Below are 25,269 nucleotides of genomic sequence, written 5' to 3'. Positions count from 1 at the left end.
CTATCAAGTCGAATGATTTTCTATGCTCATAAAACACTCCATAATCAGCAGTACCCTTCACGTACCGCATGATCCTCCTGTGTAATAAACCCTCCCCTTTTCACGTGTCCCACAAGAACCCCCCCAATAATATTATAATTATTTCAAATTTTATTACTTCCCCCCCATCAACGCTGCCAACTAGTGGGAGAGAGGGGAAGTAGAAGATGAGGATGATGACGATGGAGATGATGATGATGATGATGATGATGATGAAGAGGGCACGTGTGCCACCTCCCTTCCCCTCCCCCACTATCTCTCCCCCAAATTACAATGACGGCTGCATGGCGACGGCCTATTTTGGACCGCCTAGGTGGCGGGTGGGGAGAAGGCCACCACCACCCCCATACTCCTCCTCCTCCTCCCCATGAAGCTCCCCTGCCCCCTTGGGATGAAGTGATTCCCTTTTGCCCCCTGTCAAATTGGGTAGAGAGAGAGAGAGAGAGAGAGAGAGAGAGAGAGAGAGAAACTTCTAGAAACTTCCAAAGAAACCCTATCATAATAACCCTTCACACGCCTTCCTTCCAAGTCTATTTTACCTATAAATATCAGGTGCAACTCACCCAAGAGTGCATAAGGTCCATCATAGTGCTGGAAATTCTGCACTACTTTACAGATTTTTTTTGCAAATCCAGCCAGCGCTACCTTGCAAGATACACATGTGCCGGGACAAAGATCTCACCTTAGGTCTAAGAGCAAGCTTCCATAATAGTCTGTGTGCACATCTATTAAAGAAGTCCCGAGCTAAAAAATGGCTCCAAAGCAAGGGAAGGTCCAAGCGGATGCTCATATCTTGCATACATTAAGTAAAAAAAAATATTCATTCTAAAATTCATGATAGCAAGTCACCAATTATGTTGCAATAAAAGTCATGTTGGAGATTGTATTTATATTCACCTTATCAAAAATTATGGATTTTATTACACTAAAGGCATGTTATAGAATGTAACGATTTGCATAATAGACTTCGCATTGGTACACACAAAAATTAGGCATTGTATTTTTTTTTTTGGTTCATGGAGCATTAAGTTTTATGCACTAGCATTGGCATGCATGAGAGATAAAATGAATTGATAATTTTTTGCACTCGAGTGTGTAGAAAAATGATATGGACTGTTAGGGATTGACATTTTACATATAAAATATCATGAAGGAGATTTGCATCTAGGAAGTTGCATCTTATGCAAGGTAGAATCCTAAGCATCTTAGTTAATAAAGAAATATTTGTATCCATTTCTGCAAGAAATAAATGTATCTATGAAAATCATTAAATTATTGCTTCACTGCATGTGCAAAGAGTTAAGTTCTTCTTAGCTTGCATAAGTAGTGTATTCAATTTCCACTTCACTTAACAGAGAGAAAAGAATTGAAGGAGATAAAAGTGTTCTTCATTTCTTTTTCCCAGAAAATTGTGTTTACACCCCATGATTGCAATGTGCATGAATTAGGTTACTTGCGTTCATCAATGAAGCATTAAAAAATGTATCTACAATAATGAATACTTGAAAGACATACAAGTTCTGATTTGCTTGAGATAATGACATGGATAATTAGAATATTTAAAATTTTCCAAGTAAGAAAGTCAACTTACTTAGGTTATCCCAAGGATTCCCAGTCAATGGGTAAACCTTAGAGCAATAGTTGCGACCCAACTATCAAGATGATGGAAACATTGTCTAATTGACCCATAGGACCCCTGATTTCTCTTTCCACACTCGTTGGTGAGGGCATACTTGCCCACAAACATGTGACTATTTATAGAAAATTAGGATTACTATCGTGGAAAAATAAAACCCCATGATAGTGGTGGTCATCCAACCTACGATAGAGTTATTCCTATCATACATGAGGTATTTGATAATGATTTACACAAGGAAATCAAAGGAGTGAGATAATGAGAATATGAGGGACCCTAAATAGAGCCTAGAGTGATCTAGGATGACTTAATTCAACTTACGCAAAAACTCTAATCGTAGAGGATTGGGTAGGGTTTCGTGGGGATAACAATAGTGATGGGACCTGAAATGAGCCGGCACTGGCTATGGCACTAGCTGGACCTCATGCTCATGACACACAAACACCCTCACGGCCTCGCAGACCAGGAGCGTCAATCTAATGCTAAAGGACCAACTTCCCTAAAGCTTAATCTATGTGTATATAGTTCATAGTCCAACGTTTCTCTTAAACTCCTCAGAGGGAGAACCCTTATACATTGGCAATGCCATGATCATACACATATGGAGGCAACCTCACGCTAGAAACACCGCAGCCCCATTGCAGCTCTCCTGCATCGCAGGGATTGGCCCCTTGACACGTTGCTAAAAATATAACACAAACGAACACAAACTCCTCTCTTTTACATTTCTCGAATCGAGGGGATATACCATGTGTCCTCACTTAACAGTCCCTTAGGAAAGCGACCCTTTATCCTACGGCAAGGGATAACCTCATACTCTCAATCGTGGGTCAAAGTCCTAAGGAAGACAAGTGCCATGCATCCATGAGGTTTCTTCTGATACATTTTAATTATTATGTTTAATGCAAATCGTGTATGGCTATGTGCTCAGACAAAAGAAAAATCAGCATTGTGCATAGTGCATAAATCATTCTTTTAATGAACTTCACTAACGCGTACTGCGTTGAAAGGAGGCACCGAGCCATATGCCCATGCTACCATCCTCTTTATTTAAACCGTTTCCTATATGCCAAGTGCAATGCATAAATCAAATATTTTCTTTATCTTTCAGTGTTTCAGCCCCTTTTCATCCAACTCTTAACATTTTACATCATTGATTGGTTAAATAGGGTTTCTATCCATTTTTTCCTCTTAAAAGAACAATAAATACGCACAAAACATAGAAACAGGGACAAACCGAGGCCAACCTCGTGCTTTTCCATCGTTATACATTGTACAAACATAGACATAAATTTCCCTAATTTTTCTCAGCCTGTTTTCTATTTTTTTCTATTTTAAAACCCATTTTTTCCATTTTTGGTCATTTTTCTCTATTTTTATTTAATAAATAATGAATGAAAATGAAAGTTGATTGTGGGCTGTGGCCCTTAGGTTCATTGACAGCAAAAAATCAGATTTAGTTGGTGTGACATATCATATTTCTCATTTTTATAGCAAAAATCCCAATTTTACCCTTAAAACGCGTGCTTTTCATGTATTTTGACACTAATTCCGACCATGTAGCCTTATATTTTTTGATTTTCAGGTTGCAAAACAGTTGAAATTCATGGAAAAAAATATCATAATGAACTTTCATCCCATATGAACAAGGTTTCATAAAGCAAATAGCATAAAAAGATCATTTTTTCTTTCTAAAAATAGCATTACCGCTTATTTTCAGGTCTTGGTTTCTTGGTCTTGACTATGGGACTGATTTCCAGCATGCATTTAATGCTTAGCATCTTCAAGAACATCACTCTTCATGTCTTCATCCATCCGAGAGCAATCCGGTCTCATCCGGACAAGCTTTCCTCTATCATTCTTCATTGTCTTCTTCCACACAAGAACATCCCCTTAAGGGAGAGAGAGGGAGGAGAGAGAAATACTAGAATTGGCTCTCTTCATTCAAGCCATTATTTGACAGGCGAAGGGTGGCGATAGAGTCAGCATACAGAGGGTAGGCAAGGGCCATTGTCAAATGGGGGGGTTGTGTGCAAGCAGCATGATCCATCCATCAACATTATGGCGCATTTTTCAGCGCCATCAGACGCCATCTCCACGCTTCCCTTCTTCACATTTTTTCATTCTTGCCTCATAAAATTTTGGGGGGGGGGTCCAATGCTCCCAAAAGGCACCACTCATTTGGCCCCTCTAATGTCCACCCCTTCGCATCTTGTTCCTTTGGTTGGCCATTTCCCCATCTGGTGTCTAAATCAAGTGCTCTAAATTTTTGCGTGTCCAGCTTGACATCCCGCATTGGTCGACAACTCATGACAACCTGCATGGTAGTCTAAAAAATGATAAAAAATTAACAAGTGTCGCTCGGGCGTCTTTTAAGAGTCTTATTTCACTTGGTGCTTAAAATCGTCCTAGCTGAAGCCGCCGCCTTCGACGTTGAATATTTTTTCTCTAAATTTCAAAATTTTTGGCAAATTTTAGGCACATCCCAAGCTCAAAACTCTGCTCTCATTGGCTACCACAGGATAGGGTGACTCAGCCTGTCGAATCCCACAACAAATCTGCACAAAAACAACCAAAGGAAGCATCAAGCTGATACAAAAGAAATACATACTAAACACAACACAATGCTCACCCTACCCCCTAACAAAACCAAGGCATGAGATCCACAAAGAGTAGGCCTAGCATAATCTGATAGAAGGTCTGCAGCTAGTCACTAACCGACTGCTCTAACACGGCCAGACTAAAAGGAACTATCAAAGAGGTAGCCTTAAGTGGTGGTCTGAACTACCTACCTAACTAAGGACAACACAACCAGGAGCTCCTACTAGGCGAGGACTCCTATAGCCTGATCTAGAAGTATTTTCTTTCAGCACATTTCTTCTTTTAGGGTTTTATGTTTCCATACTCATGCATGTAAAAAGGAGGGAGCTGAGCGTAGTGACCCAAGGAGAATAGGGCATCGGCCTCAGGTCCTGCCTTGGTACCCAAGAACCTACCAAGCCCTTGCAAGGTGACACTTAATCCTTTTCTGACGCTCACTTATATTTTCACTCCAACCTTCCTTACTTTCTTCTTTTCCAGCAAGACGCCACCCCTAGGAAGACAAGGCATCGGCCTCGGGTCTGACTCGTCCCCAGGAACCTACCAGGCCTTCGCTAGGCGATGATCAACTGCTTATAAATTTTCCTTTCTTTTCTTTTTGATTTCTATAGGGGTTTAGAAACCCTTTTTACACATCTTTGTATATATTGATTGTCTTTTGGGATATTCAGGGTTTCTTTTCCCCTAGCATCATTATTTTTCTTCTAGTAGGCTTCTCTAACTACCTCACAACTAACAAGAACTCCTAGAACGGCTGCCTAACAGGCTAGCAGAACATGTCACCAGGACTACCTTCTAAAATAGGTCTTTTGATGCCTGAAAATGTCTTTACAGGAGGCAACAACTACTTAGACCTCCCTCAGACATATGCAACCTAAACCGGGAACTTCATGCCTTGGACGCCGGTCCCCAATAAGAAAAAAAAATCCACTACAAGTACACAAACACATACAGCATAAAAACACATTACTCATAAATGAGAGATATCACCTGGATAGGGCCATGAGAAGCTTCCACGCAACAAAAGGCTCCTTCCAAGCTCTTCTTCGAACCTATCTAGCACAGAACTACAACAAGAAACCATTAACCGCACCGGTACTAAACAAACAACTAGCCCTCTTGGCCTAATGAAATCTGGATGTAATATCCAAAGTAGCTAGCCTTCCTAGCTTAAAACTAGATAGGTCATTGTAGTCCACATAATATTGATATCCTTGGCATATACATCACACCCTATCAGACTACCTAGGGTGCCAAGGATAGCATATCATAGGTCGACTAACCCCATGCTACTCATGTAAGTTAGTTAAAAGCTTGATCTTGTATTTTTTGATCTTAGGTTTTTTTTTTTGTAGAGCTACAAGTCGAAGCCTTTCCACAAATACCCCATCAATAAGGTCGAATCCTTTCTTGGGCACTATGAGCTGAATGAACGGCCTTAGTGGGCTCGCATGTCCCACATTTATTGTCATCCGAATAAACTAGTCATTCAAGTGGCTGAGTGGCTCCTTTGGGAGAAAGAATCATAGCTTTGTACTCATTCTAACCTCCCCTATTTGGGTTTTCACATAAATCAGTGCTGCGACCCAAACTAGGTAGGGCTTCAAGCCTAGGCATATCACATGGGTGTATCCTAAGGCAGTGTATATTGTCAGATATATATCCAATCTTATCCTCTTGGGGGTTTAACAGAATATATCCAGATGGGATCCTTGGCCTTGCATCCGACACTCCTGCCATACTTTTGGAGATTTTGGGTCTCCAAATCCATCTCACATTTCCCTTAATATTCTTGCACTCCCTCAATTTGCTGCACTGGTCTAACGAACTCAATGCAAACTTATCCTTATGGCCAAATGGCCTCACATTCTTATGACCTTTGTGAAGCACAGGTGGACTTTTAGCATTTTTCATTCTCTTTACAAAATATGTCTTTACTTGTTTACGTCTATACTGCAATTTTTTTCCCATAAGAACCATATTTTCACTGAAGGAACAACATCCACTCGGAAGCAGGATTTCGACACCAAAGGTCTCTCAAGAGCCTTAATAGCAACAAAATTATAACCACACACAGAATGCTTATCAACACTCATAGGCCCATTGGTTCTATCCATGTTGCCATCACAACTACCTCTCGTGGAAGTGTTGCAAGCCCTAATGGAACTTACATGGCTTGGAACCTTTTCACTGATAGGCATGCCATTACTACTCATAGGATGGCCATTTTCTGCTTTGAAATTTTGGCCACCAAGGTTCCCCTCATAGGCTACCTTGGTATCAACAAGTGAGCTGTCTTCTTGCAGGAATGGTTGGAAGCTAGGATGCACTTGTACTAAGCGGGGAAAACTCCAAAAGTTTTTCCAACATCTCTGAATATGACCCTCGTAATCAATGGCATACATTTTTTCTTCCCTTAACGACTTAGGATTCCGCAGTCCCACATCTCTGAATATGACCCTCGTAATCAATGGCATACATTTTTTCTTCCCTTAACAACTTAGGATTCCGCAGTCCCACATCTCTGAATATGACCCTCGTAATCAATGGCATACATTTTTGCTTCCCTTAAGGACTTAGGATTCCGCAGTCCCACTTGGATTTGCGTATTAATCTCTAGGCCATTTAGAAAGAGCTCACATAGCACATCATTTGGTAGTGCACTGGCTCTTCTTGGCCAAAGCCTAAGAGTCCTATCAAAGGCTCTAGCATACTCTTTAACAGAAAGATAAGACTCATGTCTAAACTACATAAGTCACCCTAAGACCTGAATCATAGGGAGCTTCTTTTCTTACTCATCTAGAAATCTATCACAAGACTCCTCAAATGATTTGATCGACCCTCTTGGGAGGCTCCAGTACCATTTCCTTGCCTCTCCCTTTAGGGTACCTGGGAATACGAGCATCCGATGTATATCGTCCAACCCACTTGCAATACAAGCTAGGTCATATTCTCTTAAATGAATCATCGGATCCTCATTTGGCAACCCATAAAACACTGGGAGATCCCTATAAAGAGGAGGACATTAAATCCTCCCTTTTGGGATCAACACCGGGTCATTAAAATCTTCATATTCATCATGATCTGGGTCCAGCCTCTTAGGATCTTTAACCTCTTCCATCCCGACCCTTTCCAGTTTGGGGAGGTTAATATCCTCATTGACATCCCTTTCTGCCAACTCACTGAGTGGTCTAGGGAGTCCTATAAGTTTCAACATGTCATTTTGATCCCCTCTTAGAGGGTCTTCCATACCTTTCCCTTTAAAAGGAAAGTCCATAACGGTTTTATATAAGAGCTTTTGATCCTTACCTAAAGCAAATTTATCATTACCACTTTTTAAAGCTTGGGAACCGTACCTTTTAAGCAACGGTTTTCCCTTGATAGCTAGGGCTTCTAACATCCTTGTGATGCCTACTATGTCATCATGGTGGCCCATTACACGGGATGTTTCAACCACAAGCATATTCCATCGTATATCAGCACTTTCCCATGGTATCATGGCTTTAGCATGATAACTTGTTGATGCCATAACTACCCTAGTTTCCAACATGCTTGTTTCATGCCCTCTAGGTTGATGGATGGTTAAACATGATTTCTCTTGGGTAGAGACCACACCAAGGCGAACCTTGGCTCATGCCATCGTATTAGAGGATGGGGTAACCACTAATGGGCTACTCTTTTCATCACATAAATTATCTTCTGCAGAGGACTCATGCTCTACATAACTAACTAAGTCCATTAGTAAGTTTTGTATGGGGAAAGCCAAGTTTTTCCATCCTTGAGCAAACCCCATTTTATGGATAACTTAGGGTCCCTTAAAACCCTAGATTCAAAAACCGCCACTTATAGGCAGCTCCCGATAGACGCACCACTGATGGGACCTGAAATGGGCCGGCACTGGCTATGGCACTAGCCAGACCTCATGCTCATGATATGCAAACACCCTCACGGCCTCGCGGACCAGGAGCGTCAATCTAATGCTAAAGGACCAACTGCCCTAAAGCTTAATCTATGCATTTATAGTTCATAGTCCAACGTTTCCCTTAAACTCCTCAGAGGGAGAACCCTTATACATTGGCAATGCCACGATCACACACATATGGAGGCAACCTCATGCTAGAAACACCGCAGCCCCATTGCAGCTCTCCTACATCGCAGGGATTGGCCCCTTGATGCGCCGCTAAAAATATAATACAAATGAACACAAACTCCTCTCTTTTACATTTCTCGAATCCAGGACATATACCATGTGTCCTCACTTAACAGTCCCTTAGGAAACCGACCCTCTATCCTACCGCAAGGGATAACCTCATACTCTCAATTGTGGGTCAAAGTCCTAAGGAAGACAAGTGCCATGCATCCATGAGGTTTTTTCTGATACATTTTAATTATTATGCTTAATGAAAATCGTGTATGGCTATGTGCTCAGAAAAAAGAAAAATTAGCATTGTGCATAGTGCATAAATCATTCTTTTCATGAATTTCACTAATGTGTACTGGGTTGAAAGGAGGCACCGAGCCATATGCCCATGCTACCATCCTCTTTATTTAAACCGTTTCCTATATGCCAAGTTCAATGCATAAATCAAATATTTTGTTTATCTTTCAGTGTTTCAGCCCCTTTTCATCAAACTCTTAGCATTTTACATCATTGATCGGTTAAATAGGGTTTCTATGCATTTTTTCCTTTTAAAAGAACAATAAATACACACAAAACATAGAAACAGGGACAAACCGAGGCCAACCTCGTGCTTTTCCATCGTTATACATTGCACAAACATAGATATAATTTTCCCTAATTTTCCTCAGCATGTTTTCTATTTTTCCCTATTTTTAAACCAATTTCTTCCATTTTTGGGCATTTTTCCCTATTTTTCTTTAGTAAATAATGACTGAAAATGAAAGTTGATTGTGGGCTGTGGCCCTTAGGTTCATTGACAACAAAAACTCAGATTTAGTTGGTGTGACATATCATATTTCTCATTTATATAGCAAAAAACCCAAATTTACCCTTAAAACACGTGCTTTTCATATATTTTGACACTAATTCCGGCCATGTAGCCTTATATTTTGTGATTTTCAGGTTGCAAAATAGTTGAAAATCATGGCAAAAAAATATGATAATGAACTTTCATCCCATATGAACAAGGTTTCATAAAGCAAATAGCATAAAAAGATCATTTTTTCTTTATAAAAATAGCATTACCGCTTATTTTCAGGTCTCGGTTTCTTGGTCTTCACTACGGGACTGATTTCTAGCATGCATTTAATGCTCAACATCTTCAAGAATAGCACTCTTCATGTCTTCATCCATCCGGGAGCAATCTGGTCTCATCCGAACAAGCTTTCCTCCATCATTCTTCATTGTCTTCTTCCACACAAGAATAGCCCCTTAAGGGAGAGAGAGGGAGGAGAGAGAAAGACTAGAATTGGCTCTCTTCATTCAGGCCATCATTTGACGGGCGAAGGCGGCGATAGAGTCAGCATATAGAGGGTAGGCAAGGGCCACTGTCAAATGGGGGGTTGTGTGCAGGCAGCATGATCCATCCATTAACATTATGGCGCATTTTTCGGCGCCATCAGACACCATCTCCACGCTTCCCTTCTTCACGTTTTTTCATTCTTGCCTCATAAAATTTTGGGGGGGTTCCAATGCTCTTAAAAGGCACCACTCATTTGGCCCCTCTAATGTCCACCCCTTCGCATCTTGCTCCTTTGGTTGGCCATTTCCCCGTCCGGTGTCCAAATCGAGTGCTGTAAATTTTTGTGTGTCCGGCTTGACATCCCGCATTGGTCGGCAACTCTTGACAACCCGCACGGCAATCTGAAAAATGATCAAAAATCAACAAGTGTCGCTCGGGCGCCTTTTAAGAGTCGTATTTCACTTGGTGCTTAAAATCATCCTAGCTGGAGCTGCCGCCTTCGACGTTGAATATTTTTTCTCTAAATTTCAAATTTTTTGGAAAATTTTAGACACATCCCGAGCTCAAAAATCCACTCTCAAATGATGATGGTAATGCCTACTAAAGGCCAATTGCAATTTCTATTGCAAGGATAATCAAGGGATGAAGAATAGATTACTCATCCAAGAGTAAGAGGATTTGTACCTAGGACACCTTTGTCACGCGAGAGATATGGATGATAACGTCAAGGATTCAATGCAAATGCATCATGGCCAATCTCACCAAGGCAAGAAAATTCCAAAGGTTGAATGCTAAGCATTCAAAAGGGAACTCCACCTTAGCAAGTGTTTTGAGCACCCACCCACATTATTGTTTGTGCTTGTAATTTTTAGGAGCACTATTTGTGAAAGGATTGCTAGATCAAATCTCTAATAAGAATCTTGTATAATGAATCAACTTAAGTTCCTGGAAGGGTGCACCAAGCTACCCCTAGTTGGTGGCCAGCCCTATCCAAAAGGTTCTAAATAACCGTGATGGGAATGTGGATCGAACCCGCCATGAGAGGTTTCTTTGTAGATTAGTTTGATTTTAGGAGGATACTTGGATGCCAGGGGAGCTCTAGCTGTAAATCCCTATCTTCGGGTCCTACTCAAATGGTCTAGGTGACTTGAGATGGATTCTCGAGGCCCTGTTAATAGTGCAAGGGTGGAAACTTGGAGGAAAATTAGACACATCCTTACGGATTGTGAGAATTTTCCTATGGACTAGATGTGTATCTCAGTTGAAATTTTAATATAAATTTTACTTTTAAAAAAAACTAAATTGTTTGTAAAAAAATTACATAGTGCAGCGAACAGAATTAGAGAAAGAGATAGAGAGTACACAACAGATAAGAGGAGAATCAGTAAATTCTTTAGCTCCAAACAACTAATACAAAGATGGCTCTATCCACCCGTGTGCTTCCACTGTGTGAAGCTTAGATGTCGATCTAGACAAAAGATAGGTGAAGAGCTTAAGGCTAGCTAGAACAACAACTTTGACTAGGTGAAAGATGAATGATGGATGGCTGTGAAGGGGTTTAGCTTTTATAGCCTGCGAAGGCCGTTAGGTCAGTCTAACCGACCTACCATATAAGCCTCCACTAGTCGGCCAGGGAATATTCCAGGGAATATTCCCTTTACCACCAGGCCGGGGGTGCTGCCCTCGGACCCTCGCCAGGGGGGCCGCTGGCCCTCGTAGGACCCCTGTAGCCAGGGGCCACTTCCACGGCCCCCGGACCCTAAAATAGGGGCCCCTTTTAACTCCCTTACCCTGCAACTCGATGCAATGTGCCTCGAGTTGCTACCAGCTTAACCACTCCATCTAACCCAAAGATTAGACCCACAACGGTCACCTTTTTGCCATCCGGTCACATAGACCTCATCTGATATACAAGTCAGGACTCAACCAATGTCCGGGCTCACATTTGGCTTCTCCTCATAATGGGGACCTTACAACTTTGAGCACCATGGATCATTGGTGGCACCTAATGAGGGTGGGGCATTGATCATATCTAACACCCCCCCTCAATGTCCGCCCATAGGTGAACTATCTCCTCGGCCCAATGGCGAGTCTCTGAAGATGAATTGAAGCAGATCCTTTGTAAGTGCTTTGGTGAAGATATCTGCTCCATTCTCCTCTATTGGATAGCAGACCACTTCCACTATCCCATCCTCCATCAAATCATGCACATAGTGATACTAGATCTCTATATGTTTGGTGAGTGCATGAAACACTAGATTTTTGGCAATGGCGATGCAACTGTAATTATCACATAGTTGGTTCTTCATCCTGCACTCCCATATGCCATAGAATCCTTCTCAACCATACTACTTCACATGCAGCAAAACAAGCTACCTTGTACTCTGCTCCGGTAGAAGATAATGCCACTATTGGCTGCTTCTTACTAATCCAAGAGAAAATTCCTGAACCCAAAGAGAAACAATAACCAGAAACTGACTTCCTGGAATCATTGTCTCCTGCCCAATCTGAGTCACAATTCCCCGCAAGAGAAGTTCCGAAACTGTATGTGATACCATAGTCAAGAGTTTCCTTCAAGTATCTGAGCACCCAAATCCCAGCCTTCCAATGACTCTCATGAGGTTTGTTTGAGAACCTACTCAAAACACCAACAACAAAACTGATATTTGGTCTGCTGTTACACAAGTAGATTAGTCTGCTGACCAACCTCCTATACCTCCCAATGTCTGCTAGTGCTGATGTATCCTCGACGGATAACTTTGCATTCACCTCCATAGGTGTAGCTATCTCCTTGCACTCTGTCATGCCAAATGCCTTCAAGATCTCCCATGCATCCTTCTTTTGAGAGATGAAGATCTTTCCTGGCTCATTCTAGACTTCAATCCCCAAACAATAGTGCAGCAAGCCCAAGTCTATTATTTCAAACTCAGAACTCAAAGCCTTTCGAGTTTGGTTGATCATATCTTCATAGTCACCTGTAATAAGAAGGTCGTCCACATATAGGACAATCACTACAAACTTTTCACCATCCCTATAAACATACAAGTAAGCATCTAAGGCACATCTTTTGAAGTTTTGGTTTAAAAAGAACTTATCTATACGCCGCTGGTACCATGCTCTAGGGGCTTGTTTCAGCCCATACAATGCCTTCCTTAGCTTACACACTTTGTTCTCAGAATGGGGGGCCTCAAACCCTGGTGGCTGAGCCACGTACACCTCCTCCTTGAGGTCACCATTTAAAAACGCTGACTTAACATCCATTTGGTACACTGGCCACTTCTTGTGGGCAGCCACTGCAAGTACCGTGCGAATAGTGGTCATTCTGGAAGTTGGGGCAAATGACTCTTGAAAATCAAACCCTTCAACTTGTGAAAATCCTTGGCCAACTAGTCTAGCTTTGTACTTTTCTAAGGTACCATCAGCCTTGTACTTTACCTTCCACATCCACTTGGTGCCAATAACCTTCCGCTTTGCTGGTTGATCCACTAGCTCCCAAGTGTCATTCTTCATTATGCTGCCATACTCCGCTTGCATAGCAGCCTTCCATGATGGATCTGCAACAAGTGCTTCTTCTAAGTCAGTTGGCTCCTTTACTTCTCTCATAATCTCAATCATCAAGGCCATATTGACTATGTGAGTAGAAGCCCTCCTTTGCTCCTCTATTCTCTGAGACCTCCTTGGGTCTGCCTTCTCCTTAAGAGATGCTGGCATAGGATTATTGTGGTCATAGAGTTGCTTCATCCAACGTGGCAATGGCTTTTTCTGTGGGGTGATGTCAGGTTGGTGAACTTTTTCCTCATCATTTGAAGATGATGCTTCCTCCTACTTAAGGATAGGGATAGCTCTCAGGACAGGTTCATAGTGGACTACTTCTTTGCTTGATGATAAAGTGGAAGAACTTGCCTTCTCCTCCTCCATTGTATGCGGATCCTCCTTGAACACCACATCACGGCTCGCAATGATCTTCTTTGCCTCTTGGTCATATAATTTTAAGCCTTCTGCTCATCACTATAACCCAAGAAGATACATTTTCAGCTTTTTGGTTTTAACTTGTTTCTCTTCTCATTTGGAACATGTGCATAACATTCACATCCAAAAATTTTGAAATGCAAGACAGATGGTTTCTTACCAGTGTAAGCCTCATGAGGTGTTTTTCCTTGAAGAGCCTTTGTGTAGCTCCGATTTAGAATGTAGACTACAGTATTAACAGCTTCAACCCAAAAATGGTTAGGCCTTGCCCTTTAACATGCATCTTGCCATCTCCACAATGGTGTGATTCCTGCATTCCACAACACCGTTCTATTTAGGTGTGTGAGGCGTCGTCAATTGATGCTTGATCCCTTTGCTCTTGCAAAAGTCTTCAAACTCCTTTGAGTTGAACTTACCACCACCATCTGTTCTAAATTTCTTCACACTTTTCCCTGTTTCATTCTCAACAAGTTTTAGCCATTCTTTAAACTTACCAAAAGCTTGAGCCTTATCATGAAGGAAGTACACCCACATCTTCCTACTGTAGTCGACGACAATCAACATAAAATAAGAAGATCCCCCCAAGGTGTGTGTAGGCATCTTACCACACAAGTCAGCATGCACCAACTCTAGAGGAGCATGTGCTCTATTCTTGCTTTCTTGTGGAAATGCCTTTGTCTGTTGCTTGCTCATCATACAAGCTTCACATTGTTCCTTCAATTCAGTTATTGTAGGTAGGTGAGCAACCATACCTTGCTTTTGCATCTCCTTCAACATTGCAAATCCTACCTTTCCAAAGCTTACTTGTGCCCACTTTAGCGGTGGCTGTAAGAGCACTTAGCTCATATAGATTGTTCCTTCTTTCTCCTTTGCCAACGATTGTGCCAGCACTATCAAGAATTTCTGCACTTGTCTTCTTGAACTTCACTTCATGACCAAGATTAGTTTTGACAGCAAACAACTGATAATAGATTTCTCCTAATTTCGGGAACATACAACACATTTGAAAGCTTTTTGAATTCACCATTTGCAGCAACAAAAGAAATAGTACATGTGCCCGCGTAGCAGGGCATTTAGCATCATTTCCAGCCGTCACAGTGATGGATTCTTGTAGAGGCTGCATAGAACTATATAGACCTTTCTTGTTGGTCATGTGACGGGACGCCCCACTATCCAACACCCATGAGTCAGTGGTAGATTCTTATTGCGCTGAGGAGCACACTTCCTCAATGGTCACCATGAATAATTTCAACTCTACTTCAACCGTATTGGCTATCTCTTTCCCTTTACTTTTAAAGGTACCATTCTTTTCATCTACCTTCTTGACATGACAATCTGCAATTGCATGTCCTTTCTGCTTGCAGTAGAAGCACTCTCCTTGAAACTTCTTCTTGCCTCCCTTCTTCTTTTTGTCACCATCATTTTTGGTGGAGGAACCACCTTTGCCTTTTGCATTGGCAGAGAATGCAGCATCTCCATTGCTGCTTCCTTCTCAGGCTTTCAGCCTCAACTCCTCCTCCATCAATAATGCACAAAACTCCTCAAAAGTCAAAGCTTGAGGTCTCACCTGAGTATTAAGGGCAGTTACTAGTCCATCAAACTTTTGTGGACAAATCCGAAGACACCTCCAAGCTAGCTCTTTGGTAGTATTTTTATCCCAACACCAACCATCTGGTCACGCAAATTCTTAATCCGAGTGATGAATGCTTCAACCATCTCTCCTTCAGTAAACTTCTCCACTGCTAGTTGATTCTCCAATTTTTGAATCCATGTTTGGTTTCGTGTTTCATACTAACTCCTTAGTACATTCCAAGCCTTTGACGCTTTGGTTGTATGCTGAATCAAAGTCAAAACACTGTCAGAACAGCTTGTAACTAAGGCACACAATGCATCTGCATTCCTTTGTTTCCAAGCTCGTAGAAGATCTGCATTCGGAGGAATCATCACACTAGAATTTGATGGGTCGGGGGTAGGCTGTGGTTCTGCGTCAGTCCCCAGCATAGTCTCCAAAAGCTCATAAGAATCAATGATAGTTGTAATTTTGAACTTCCACAAGGTGTAGTTTGTACCATCTAGCTTGCCTTCGCTGAAGGTTGGTGGACGAATCCTCAGTGTTTGAATAGCCAGTACAGAAGCACCACCTCTCGCACCACTTCCTGATGCACCAAAACCGCTTTCGAAAGTCGACATAGTTTCTCTTTGCTGTTGAAGCCTTTGCCTCTTGCACACTCTTTGATCTCTAGAGCCCCCTGGGCTCTAATATACCATGTAAAAAATTACATGACGCAGCAAACAGAATCGGAGAAAGAGATAGAGAGTACACAACAGATAAGAGGAGAATCAGTAAATTATTTAGCTCCAAACAAGTGATACAAAGACGGCTCTATCCACCCGTGCGCTTCCACTGTGTGAAGCTTAGATGGTGATCTAGACAGAAGATAGGTGAAGAGCTTAAGGCTAGCTAGAACAACAACTCTGACTGGGTGAAAGATGAATGATGGATGGCTGTGAAGGGGTTTAGCTTTTATAGCCCGCAAAGGCCGTTAGGTCGGCCTGACTGACCTACCATATAAGCCTCCACTAGTCGGCCAGGGAATATTCCCTTTACCATGAGGTTGGGGGTGCTGCCCCTGGACCCCCGCTAGGGGGGTCACTGGCCCCCTTGGGACCCCCCAGCTAGGGGCCACTTCTGCAGACCCCAAATCCCAAAATAGGGGTCCCTTTTAACTCCCTTACCTCGCAACTCGATGTAATGTGCCTCGAGTTGCTACTACCTTAACCACTCTGTCTAACCTAAAGATTAGACCCACAACGGTCACCTTTTTGCCATCCAGTCACATAGACCTCATCTAATATACAAGTGAGGACTCAACCAATGTCCGGGCTCACATTTGGCTTCTCCTTATAATGGGGGCCTTACAAATTTGAGCACCATGGATCATTGGTGGCACCTAATGAGGGTGGTGCATTGATCATATCTAACATTGTTTTCATGTCAGTGCATAAAATTACATAAAGAAACATGTGACTAACGGGTTAATTAAGAAAGATGCTTGTATGTGTTGCCACTAATGTACCCTTAAGTAAGTAGAAAACTAAAGCTATCAAGGGAAGTGGGTGGGCAGAACCTCCGATGGGTTTGTCCTATGATAGGGTGGTCTTAGAGAAGTGGGAGGCTTCTTAACATTCAAACCACGATTATGTATTGACTGTAGCTAAGATAGGGTAGAGCCCTTGCTCATATCATTTTAGGGGACTAGAATGGGACTTTACCCTACGGGTAAAGAGGTGGAGTGATGAATCCCTCTTGTTTCCAATTCTCTTTGAACCAAGTGCAATATGAGTCTGCTAGGATTCAAGTTGATCCTAACAAGGTTGGCCGATACGTTTTGTTGCAGAGTAGACTCGGAAGTTGCTAATCGAGAAATCCTATGACATTCCACAGGAATACCAGGTAGCATCTTTTAGATCAAACTCTCAATGGACTACTAAAACATATCAAGGACTGGACACATTACAGTTGGTATCAAAGCAAACCAAAAAATAAGACAATGAAGATAAGAATAAATCAGCAAGAGTGAAGTGATGTGTTCACTAGGAAACATATTTCTTTTACTCACTTCTAGATTGTTGTTGCTTCTAGACCTATGAGGCATAGAGCAGGTTCCTCATATTTCATATCATGTTCAGGAGTGCTATGAATTCTTCAAGTTATCACAAAATAATTGACATGATGGGGATCCTAGATTTCCTCTACAACCATTCACCACTATATGGGAAAAGGCGTTGGACTTGGAGTGCAGGTTTTTACTACATAGATGCCAACCGGCTTGCCTATCTTCAAACCAATCTAAATAGGCTAAAATAGTTGGATGACTTGAAGATTATCAAGTTATTCATCTTCCATGAGACACGTGTGAACTCAATCCTACATATCGGATGCTGGCAGGTAGAATAGACTCGCTACATCTATGAGTAGTAGTTCAAATTTTTTCCTAACAGAGTGTTGTTTGAGTTACAAAATCTAGATTATGTGCAAATGAGTGATGATTCATGCCACCAAATTTCACACATTGCATGATGGTGAGAAGACAAAGAACCTATTAGATGTTCTATATGTTCCATCCATCACAAAGAATTTAGTGTCTATTGGTTAGATGATAAAGCAAGGGCTTTATGTTTGATTCAATAAAAAATGATATTTTGTGGAAGATTTTAATGATAAGTGGAGATTGGTCTCACAAAAGGAAGTAGAAATGGCCATATGTTTACTTTAGATGTTGAAAATCTTCCTACGAATGCTACTATGTATTCTAAAGGAAAATGAGTGGTTGCAAACATTGAACTATGGCACAAATGTATCGGACATGAAAATATGCAAAGGCTAAAAGTAATGTAGTCCAAAGGGTTGGTTACAAGGTTGCCCGCTTTTAGAGTCGTAGAATTTCATAATGTGTGTAAAACATGTAAGTTTAGTAAGCAGACAAGACAACCTTTTTCTCATGATAGAGATATGAGTAGGAATATACTTGATGTAGTACATGTAAATATTTAGGGGCTTATATAGAACCTATCTATTAATAACAAGAAATATTTTATCATGTTTATTGATGATTTTTCAAGAAAGATGTGGGTGTATTTCATGAAGGAAAAGAGCGGTGTATTTGAGCAGTTTAAAACTTTCAAGGCTACCATTGAAACAAAAATAGGCTTGAAAGTGAAGTACTATAGGTCATATTGAGGGGGCGAGTACCTCTTTAATGAGTTTGGTGACTTCTTGAGATCTCATGGGATAAAGAGAAAATTTTCTTGTAGGTATATCCCACAATAAAATGGGATTGCAAAAAGAAAAAATAGGCATATTGCAAAAGTTACATAGGCATTGATGGGGCTGAAAAGAATTTACCAATACATTTCTTGTCTAAAGCTATTCATACTACTATCTATATTATGAAGAAAACGTCTACATCTGCAATTCATGGAATGATCCTCAAAGAATTCTTTACAATAAAAAAACCCAATGAGTCACACTTGAAAGTTTTTGGTCGTATTGCATATATTCATGTGGTAGATGAGATGCAAAAGAAGCTTGATCTAAAGGCTAAACAATGTATTTTCATTGGATATTCTTTAGAGTAGAAAGGGTATCTCTATTATAACTATATTAGAGGTGAGCTCAAAGTGAGTAGGAATATTATATATTATAAGATGAGAAGTTGGTATATATCTAGTGGTGATGCATTAGGTGATGATGATGATAGTCATATGTAGAAAGAAAAACAAGAATTAAGGAGCCTTAGTGGACCAAAAATATAATCTACAACTACATCTATAGTTGGTCTGGGAGACTAAGAAATAGTCCCATATCTTTAAGTGCATCTACTAGTATTGCTGGTAAAGATAAAGGGAAGAAGAAAGTGTCAAATGATAATGATGCATCCGCTAGTCATTTAGGTTTTGATGGAGATTCAGAATGGTTGAAAGAGTTTTGGTGATTAACTTGGTATTCCTTCAGTTATGAGACAAGGTGTAAAGAGAGCACATGATATTGTAAAGGCTCCACTGAGTGATCGAGTGGTACATAAGTCTAGCATGGTCAAATATGCTATTAAAAGATTTAGTTTCGAAAGTTATGTGAGTTACCATTATGATTATATTGTAAAGGTGGTTGAGGATGATCCCCTTTTGTTTTTTTGAGGATGTTGTTGGTCATGCTCATGAGGATGCAACAGTGGATAAGGAGATGGTTGCATTAGTAGATGCCAATAAGACTTGTGATCTAGTACCATTCACTAAAGGTAAGAAAGCTATTGATTGTAAGTAGCTCAAAAACTTTAAGCATAATACATATGGTTTTGCTAGTAGGTATAAGTCTGGGCTAGCAAAAGGCTATGCTCAAATATATAGCATAGATTATGAAGAAGTGGTTAGTCCAGTTGTTGCTAGTGTGGCAGCTATTAGATGTGTGATTGCTTTGCCAACAACCAAAGGTTGGATTTTGTAGAAATGATGTAAAGAATATATTCTTGCATGGTCAATTGAAAGAAGAGGTGTATATGGAGCAACCAGTAGGTTATGAGGATTTAGAGCCCCACAAATATGTGTGTATGTTAAAGAAGGTGCTCTATGGGCTAAAGCAAGCACCTAAAGCATAGTCTAACAAGATCTAAGAGTATCTTATCAACATTGATTTGTATGTTTCTGATATTAATCAAGCACTTTATGTGAGAAAGGGAGATATAGGTTTGGTTATCATAGTCATCTATATGGATGACTTTTTTTATTCATGATCTGTAGGCCAATTAGACAACCTAGAGACTTATAGGGCATCCCAATGTGCATGATGTTTCAAGGGAATTTTGTAAAATTTCTCTAAAATCTAATCAAACCTTTTATTATTCATTATCCCCAAGCCAACTAGAGATCTTAAACACTTGTAGACCATTCCAATTTCCATGAACTTTAAATGCCAGTGCTCCAACTAGGGAGGTTTGTTATAAAGCAATTGAGTAGGACTAATTCCATCCTTCCCATGCTAATAATGGAGTGATAATGAAACTAGAAGAGAAACACAAGCCATTATACCTTGCATCCAAGCTTTACAACAACCTTCCTAGGCCATGATTAAGTTGGACTTCTCACCTATAAACATTTTTTAGTAAAGTCTTTAATCCCTTAGAACCTTCCTTTCATAGTCATTGTGTTTATAACCCTCAATACATGCTCAATAGCTAGTACAAAGAGTAGTAGAGAAAATAGGGAACCTTCCCTAATGGATAACTTTAGCTCAAACCTTTGGATAGAGACTCTCCATTAACAAAAAATATAGAGGTTTTCTTCTTAAAAGGTATAGATACAATCCTACAAAAATCCGCCCAAATTCAATCCATTTTTTCATGTTCACATCGAAAGTGCCAAATAATTTGATTGGAGGACTTGTTGAAATCCATGTTAGCTATGCAAAATTCTCCCCACTTCTTGCTTCTAAATTAAGTGCCAAGATTATGTATATTTGTTGAGAATCAAGCTCGTGATCAGTATCACCACCAACATGACCAACCTTATCTAGACAAATGTCATCTTAGCTATCACTCTACATGTGTGTTGTAATAAATGAGTTAGTCACACTTAACACAATTAGTGGCACAGTCGATTAGTGACCTAGTGTGTTTTTTAGTTATGTGTGATTATACTTTAGTAAGCATTATGGAATAATGAGAAGAAGAGAACAATGGGAGTTCATGACTCTCTGCTATTATAGCTCCATGTATTTGTCTCTCTCTCCCTCTAAATCTTGAACATGGTATTAGAGCCTGAAGTCGAAGGCTTGGTGGTGGCATTGGCATTGGCATTTCAAGAGTTGGAGCCTGAAGAAGGAGCTCCACTATGACGTACAAAAATTCATGTATTGGCAGCCCATTGGATCGGTTGGAAGGTATGTTTCTTATGGTTTATCAGTTAACAATCTATTGAGGCTTCCTAGAGGGTTTCTTTGCACTTGAATGAGCTCTATTGCATGAGAATTCAAGGAAAAAATAGCAAGAAGGTAAAAAACATGACGTGCATAGATTGTGCCAATTTGCTGGTAATCTTCTCATGCTCCAACTCAAACATTGACATCCATAAACACAGTCTACTATTGATAAAAAAACTTGTTAGGGATTGAAGAAAGCTTCATAGCATTGGTATCTTGGTTCTCAACTTGTTTGTGGAATGTTTGAATCAAACATTGGCTGGAAAATAGAGCACATCTACTGTTAATTATAGAGGGATAGCATACATCTACTTGGTTGTAGTTGATTGGAAGCTATATTGACCTCTATTGATATCTTATTATGCTTGGCAATGCATATGCCTTTACTATCTTGTATTTTATCATGGATTTAAAGAGTTCAACACTCATATTTAAATGGTAATAACATATTTTTTCAAAATGCATGAAATCTATCCTGGAATTTCTAGCACTAAAACATGGCATTTTTTGATCAAGAAAGGCTTGAGAATGATGCGGACAATCATCTTGGATGCTTGTCAAGTATTATAGCAACATTTATGTATACATGGGCATGATAATGGATTGTTAAATGATCAATTTTGAAGCTTATTTGTAGGCATGAAACATTGAAGTGGTTACTGTCCTGAATTTTGAAACAGTATACCTACAGGGTTAAAGTATCTTGACACCTATTTGGTACTTGTAAATGCATGCATGTTGGTCCATGAATATAGTATTTTTTATGGATATAAATGAGCATTAAATTATCAAATCTAGGCTAAAATATTGCTAGTTATAGCAGTGGACTATAAACAACCTATGACAAGAGTATTTGACATTGCTATACAATACAAACATTGATGCTCGTTTGGTTACATATTGAATCCCCAATGTACTAGGACATGTCTATGGTGTTTTAAGGATATTTTTGTTAGAAATCAAGCTCGACCCATATCTGCTAATGTCTATGTGACTCACCAATACCAGCTCGATATAGCTATACATGTGTGTGACATTAATAAGTTGGGACCTAACCATAGCTAGACGATTGTTAGTGAAACCTAGTGTAATACTCTCACTTTCAGTTAGTAGTCATATAATGAGGAAGATGAAGATGAGCTGAAGCTCATGGTTCTGCTCCACTCTCTATCTCTCCCTCTTTTCCAATATGGTATCAATGCCATGCTAGGGCCAAAACTCTACTCGTAATTATGATAATCAAAATTCAGCATATTCAACGGGTGGACCATAGGCTCCATCCCTCCATCATCATTGAATTCAACAAGGATGCTCGTCAAAATTTGTAGGCAGTGATGACAGAAGACCTTGATCTCCCAAATAAATGCCCCGCCTTCTTGCTCAGTCACCTTATATCCTTTGCTCCACCAAATGAGCTTTCCCTGATGATACCGCTGTTCTAAATACGGGTGTTCTAAATAAGGGATCAGACGACCCATCAACCTCTATCACGATTTCCTTGCAGATATTTGATCGATCTCGCCTAGACCTGCAAAGCAGTCATATTATTAGTGCAATCAGAAATAATAAGGTTTAATCTTATTAGGATTAACCTTATTTTTAAATTCTATCCCCTCAAGGTCAGCTAACAAGACTGTGAATTTATTCTTTCCTATTCTAACGATCCTATAGGGCCCGTCCCATTTAGGCTCTAGCTTGCCTGGAAATAATTCACGTCGTGCGTCATAATACAAAACAAGCTGTCCTTTCTTGAAGGTGTATTTCTTGGCTTTGAGGTCGTGTAACTGCTTCATTCGGCGCTTCGCCACTTCTTGGTGCAATAAGCTCTGTAGCTTAAGCTCATCTAAATGTGCCAGTGTCGTCAAGCGCTCAAAAAGTGCGTCTTCATCACTCAAAGAATGATTGATGGCAAACCAAATAGTCGGCAGCTCAATCTCTAAAGGCAAGACACACTCCTCCCCATATACTAACTTGAACGGGGTATGGCCAGTGGCTCGTTTGAAAGTCGTATTATAGGCCCACACTGCCACGTATAACTTTTTATCCCAATCCTGATGCCAGGAGGCATATTCCACGGTGGATTCCGTGAGGTTTTACGGTGGATTCCGTAAACTTAGATGACCGGGGCTCATACGCAAAGAGGATTCTTTGTGCAAGAAGTTGATGGGGACGCCTGTCCTTTTCGGGCGTTTCATTAATTTAGTGTGTACATGGGTGATTCCATAGCGGGTGATTCCGCAAAATGCATATTAAATTAATAAACGTTTATGAGTTTAGAGTGCGCACTCGTAATAAATTAAGGTTAGGATTTATTTCTAACCAGTTGATTTATTTATGTAGCTGAAGACTGCTAGGTATTCACTTTTGTTGGTTTAATTGTGTTATTTTACTAACGATTGTGAATGCTTCAGTTGATGTGTAGAGATAGCAGCAGTGGCGGAGGAAAGCATTGGAGTCTAGCGAGTTTTCGACTTTTCGACTATATTTTGATAGGCGCCACGCCTATATTTTGTTATGTCTATAGAGACATCGATTATTTATTATTATTTTGTATGCGCTTATGTGCCTGGATATGTTATTTCTATTTGGACATTGAGATTGGGCGTGCCAGACTCTATGGGCACCGTCCATTAGTTTTATTTTCTTATTTTTGGTAGAAAGCAAACTCAAAAGCTAAAAGCTTGTCTTATTTTTGTAATTGGGCTATTTTTGAGCATGAAGATTGGAAATATACATTAAATACATGCTTTGTGAAGCGCTCACACAAGGCATGGGGGAGATTGAACCCAATTTGACTCTTGCTTCATGTCATGCTTGCTTTTACATGGGTTTTTGTGCTAAAAAGTAGAGTACTTTGTTCTTGGGGACCTTCCGGGATTCACCACGTGAGCTATCTGCGATCGATCTGCGCATCAGTGGTATCAGAGCGGAGCAAAGATCAAGGGCTTCCAATCGCTACCAATCTCGGGCGAAGGCGGAGCTCCAGGAACAAACGGCCTCTACAGTCAATCTCGTCGCGAACCGTCGATACAGCCAGACTTCTGGCGATCAAGAACCCCTGTTTCCACTGTCAGATCGCGAAGGACCAAGCTCTGCAGGCGGAGGACCACGCATCCATCTCCTTCATGAAGTCGTGGAGTTACAGATAAGCTTGATTATTTTTTCTCATTATTTCATTGAAAAAAGCTTAAGACAAAGCTTAAGAAGCTTAAAAGCTTCTAAAAAAATTCTCATCGTGGCCTCAGAGGAGGTCCGAATTTTTCGCGCGGCGAAAAAAACGGACCCCCCCCCCTCACGAAATTCACGACGGCCTGCAATTAAGCTCTTAAGCTTAACTTCTTTAAGTTAAGCCAAATCACTCCAGTCAGTTAAGGCAAACAAGTCTGTAAACTCCGGGTCCTGCGCATCAGAAGTCAAGTTCAGTAAGTCACTTGGAATCAAGTACTGCAAGTTCTGCAAGTCGGCCTAAGTCCAGCAAGTCAACAACTCTGCAAGTCTGCTAAGTCTGCAACTTTGCAAGTCAGACTAAATCAGAACTGACTAGTGCTTAAAACTCATAGAAGACTTGTTCGTATGCAAAAACTCTGAACTGGAAAGTTGTTCGCAGCAAGCTGTTCTACCTATCTACAAGTTCGTTGAAGTACTTTCAGCAAACGGAGACAGAAATATTGCAGAATTTCTGAAAATTGAAGAAGAAAATACCCAAAAATACATAGCCTTGTAACCCCAAATTTGAGCTACGTTCATCCCGCTAACTGATTTTGAGTGAGAAAGGTTTGTTGAGTTTTACAGGATGACTACCCCACATATGGATGATCCTATGGCTGAAGACGATCTACCCGAGCCTACCATGGAACAAAAGCTGAATCTTATCATGTTGCAATTGGAAGCAGAGCGAAGAGCTAGGCAAGCCTTGCAAGCGCAATTGACAAAGCTACAAGGAGCGTCCACTGATAAAGAAGAACCTCAAGCTGAAGATCTGATTCGCCGTACCATCGACGCCACTCTTGAAGCACAAACCATTCGCAAGGAATCCAAGATAAGTAAACGAAGTTTCAAGTTTCGTACTTTCAATGGCATAAGAGAAGGAAAGACTGTTTTATCATTCATTAGCCAGTTTGATGACT

The sequence above is a fragment of the Lygodium microphyllum genome, chromosome 22 (assembly GCF_053477565.2).
Source record: "Lygodium microphyllum isolate KBCC chromosome 22, Lygodium_microphyllum_v1.1.10, whole genome shotgun sequence".
Classification (NCBI taxonomy): Eukaryota; Viridiplantae; Streptophyta; class Polypodiopsida; order Schizaeales; family Lygodiaceae; genus Lygodium; species Lygodium microphyllum.
The sequence above is the reverse complement of the archived record's forward strand: the minus strand, read 5'-3'. Positions refer to the sequence as shown.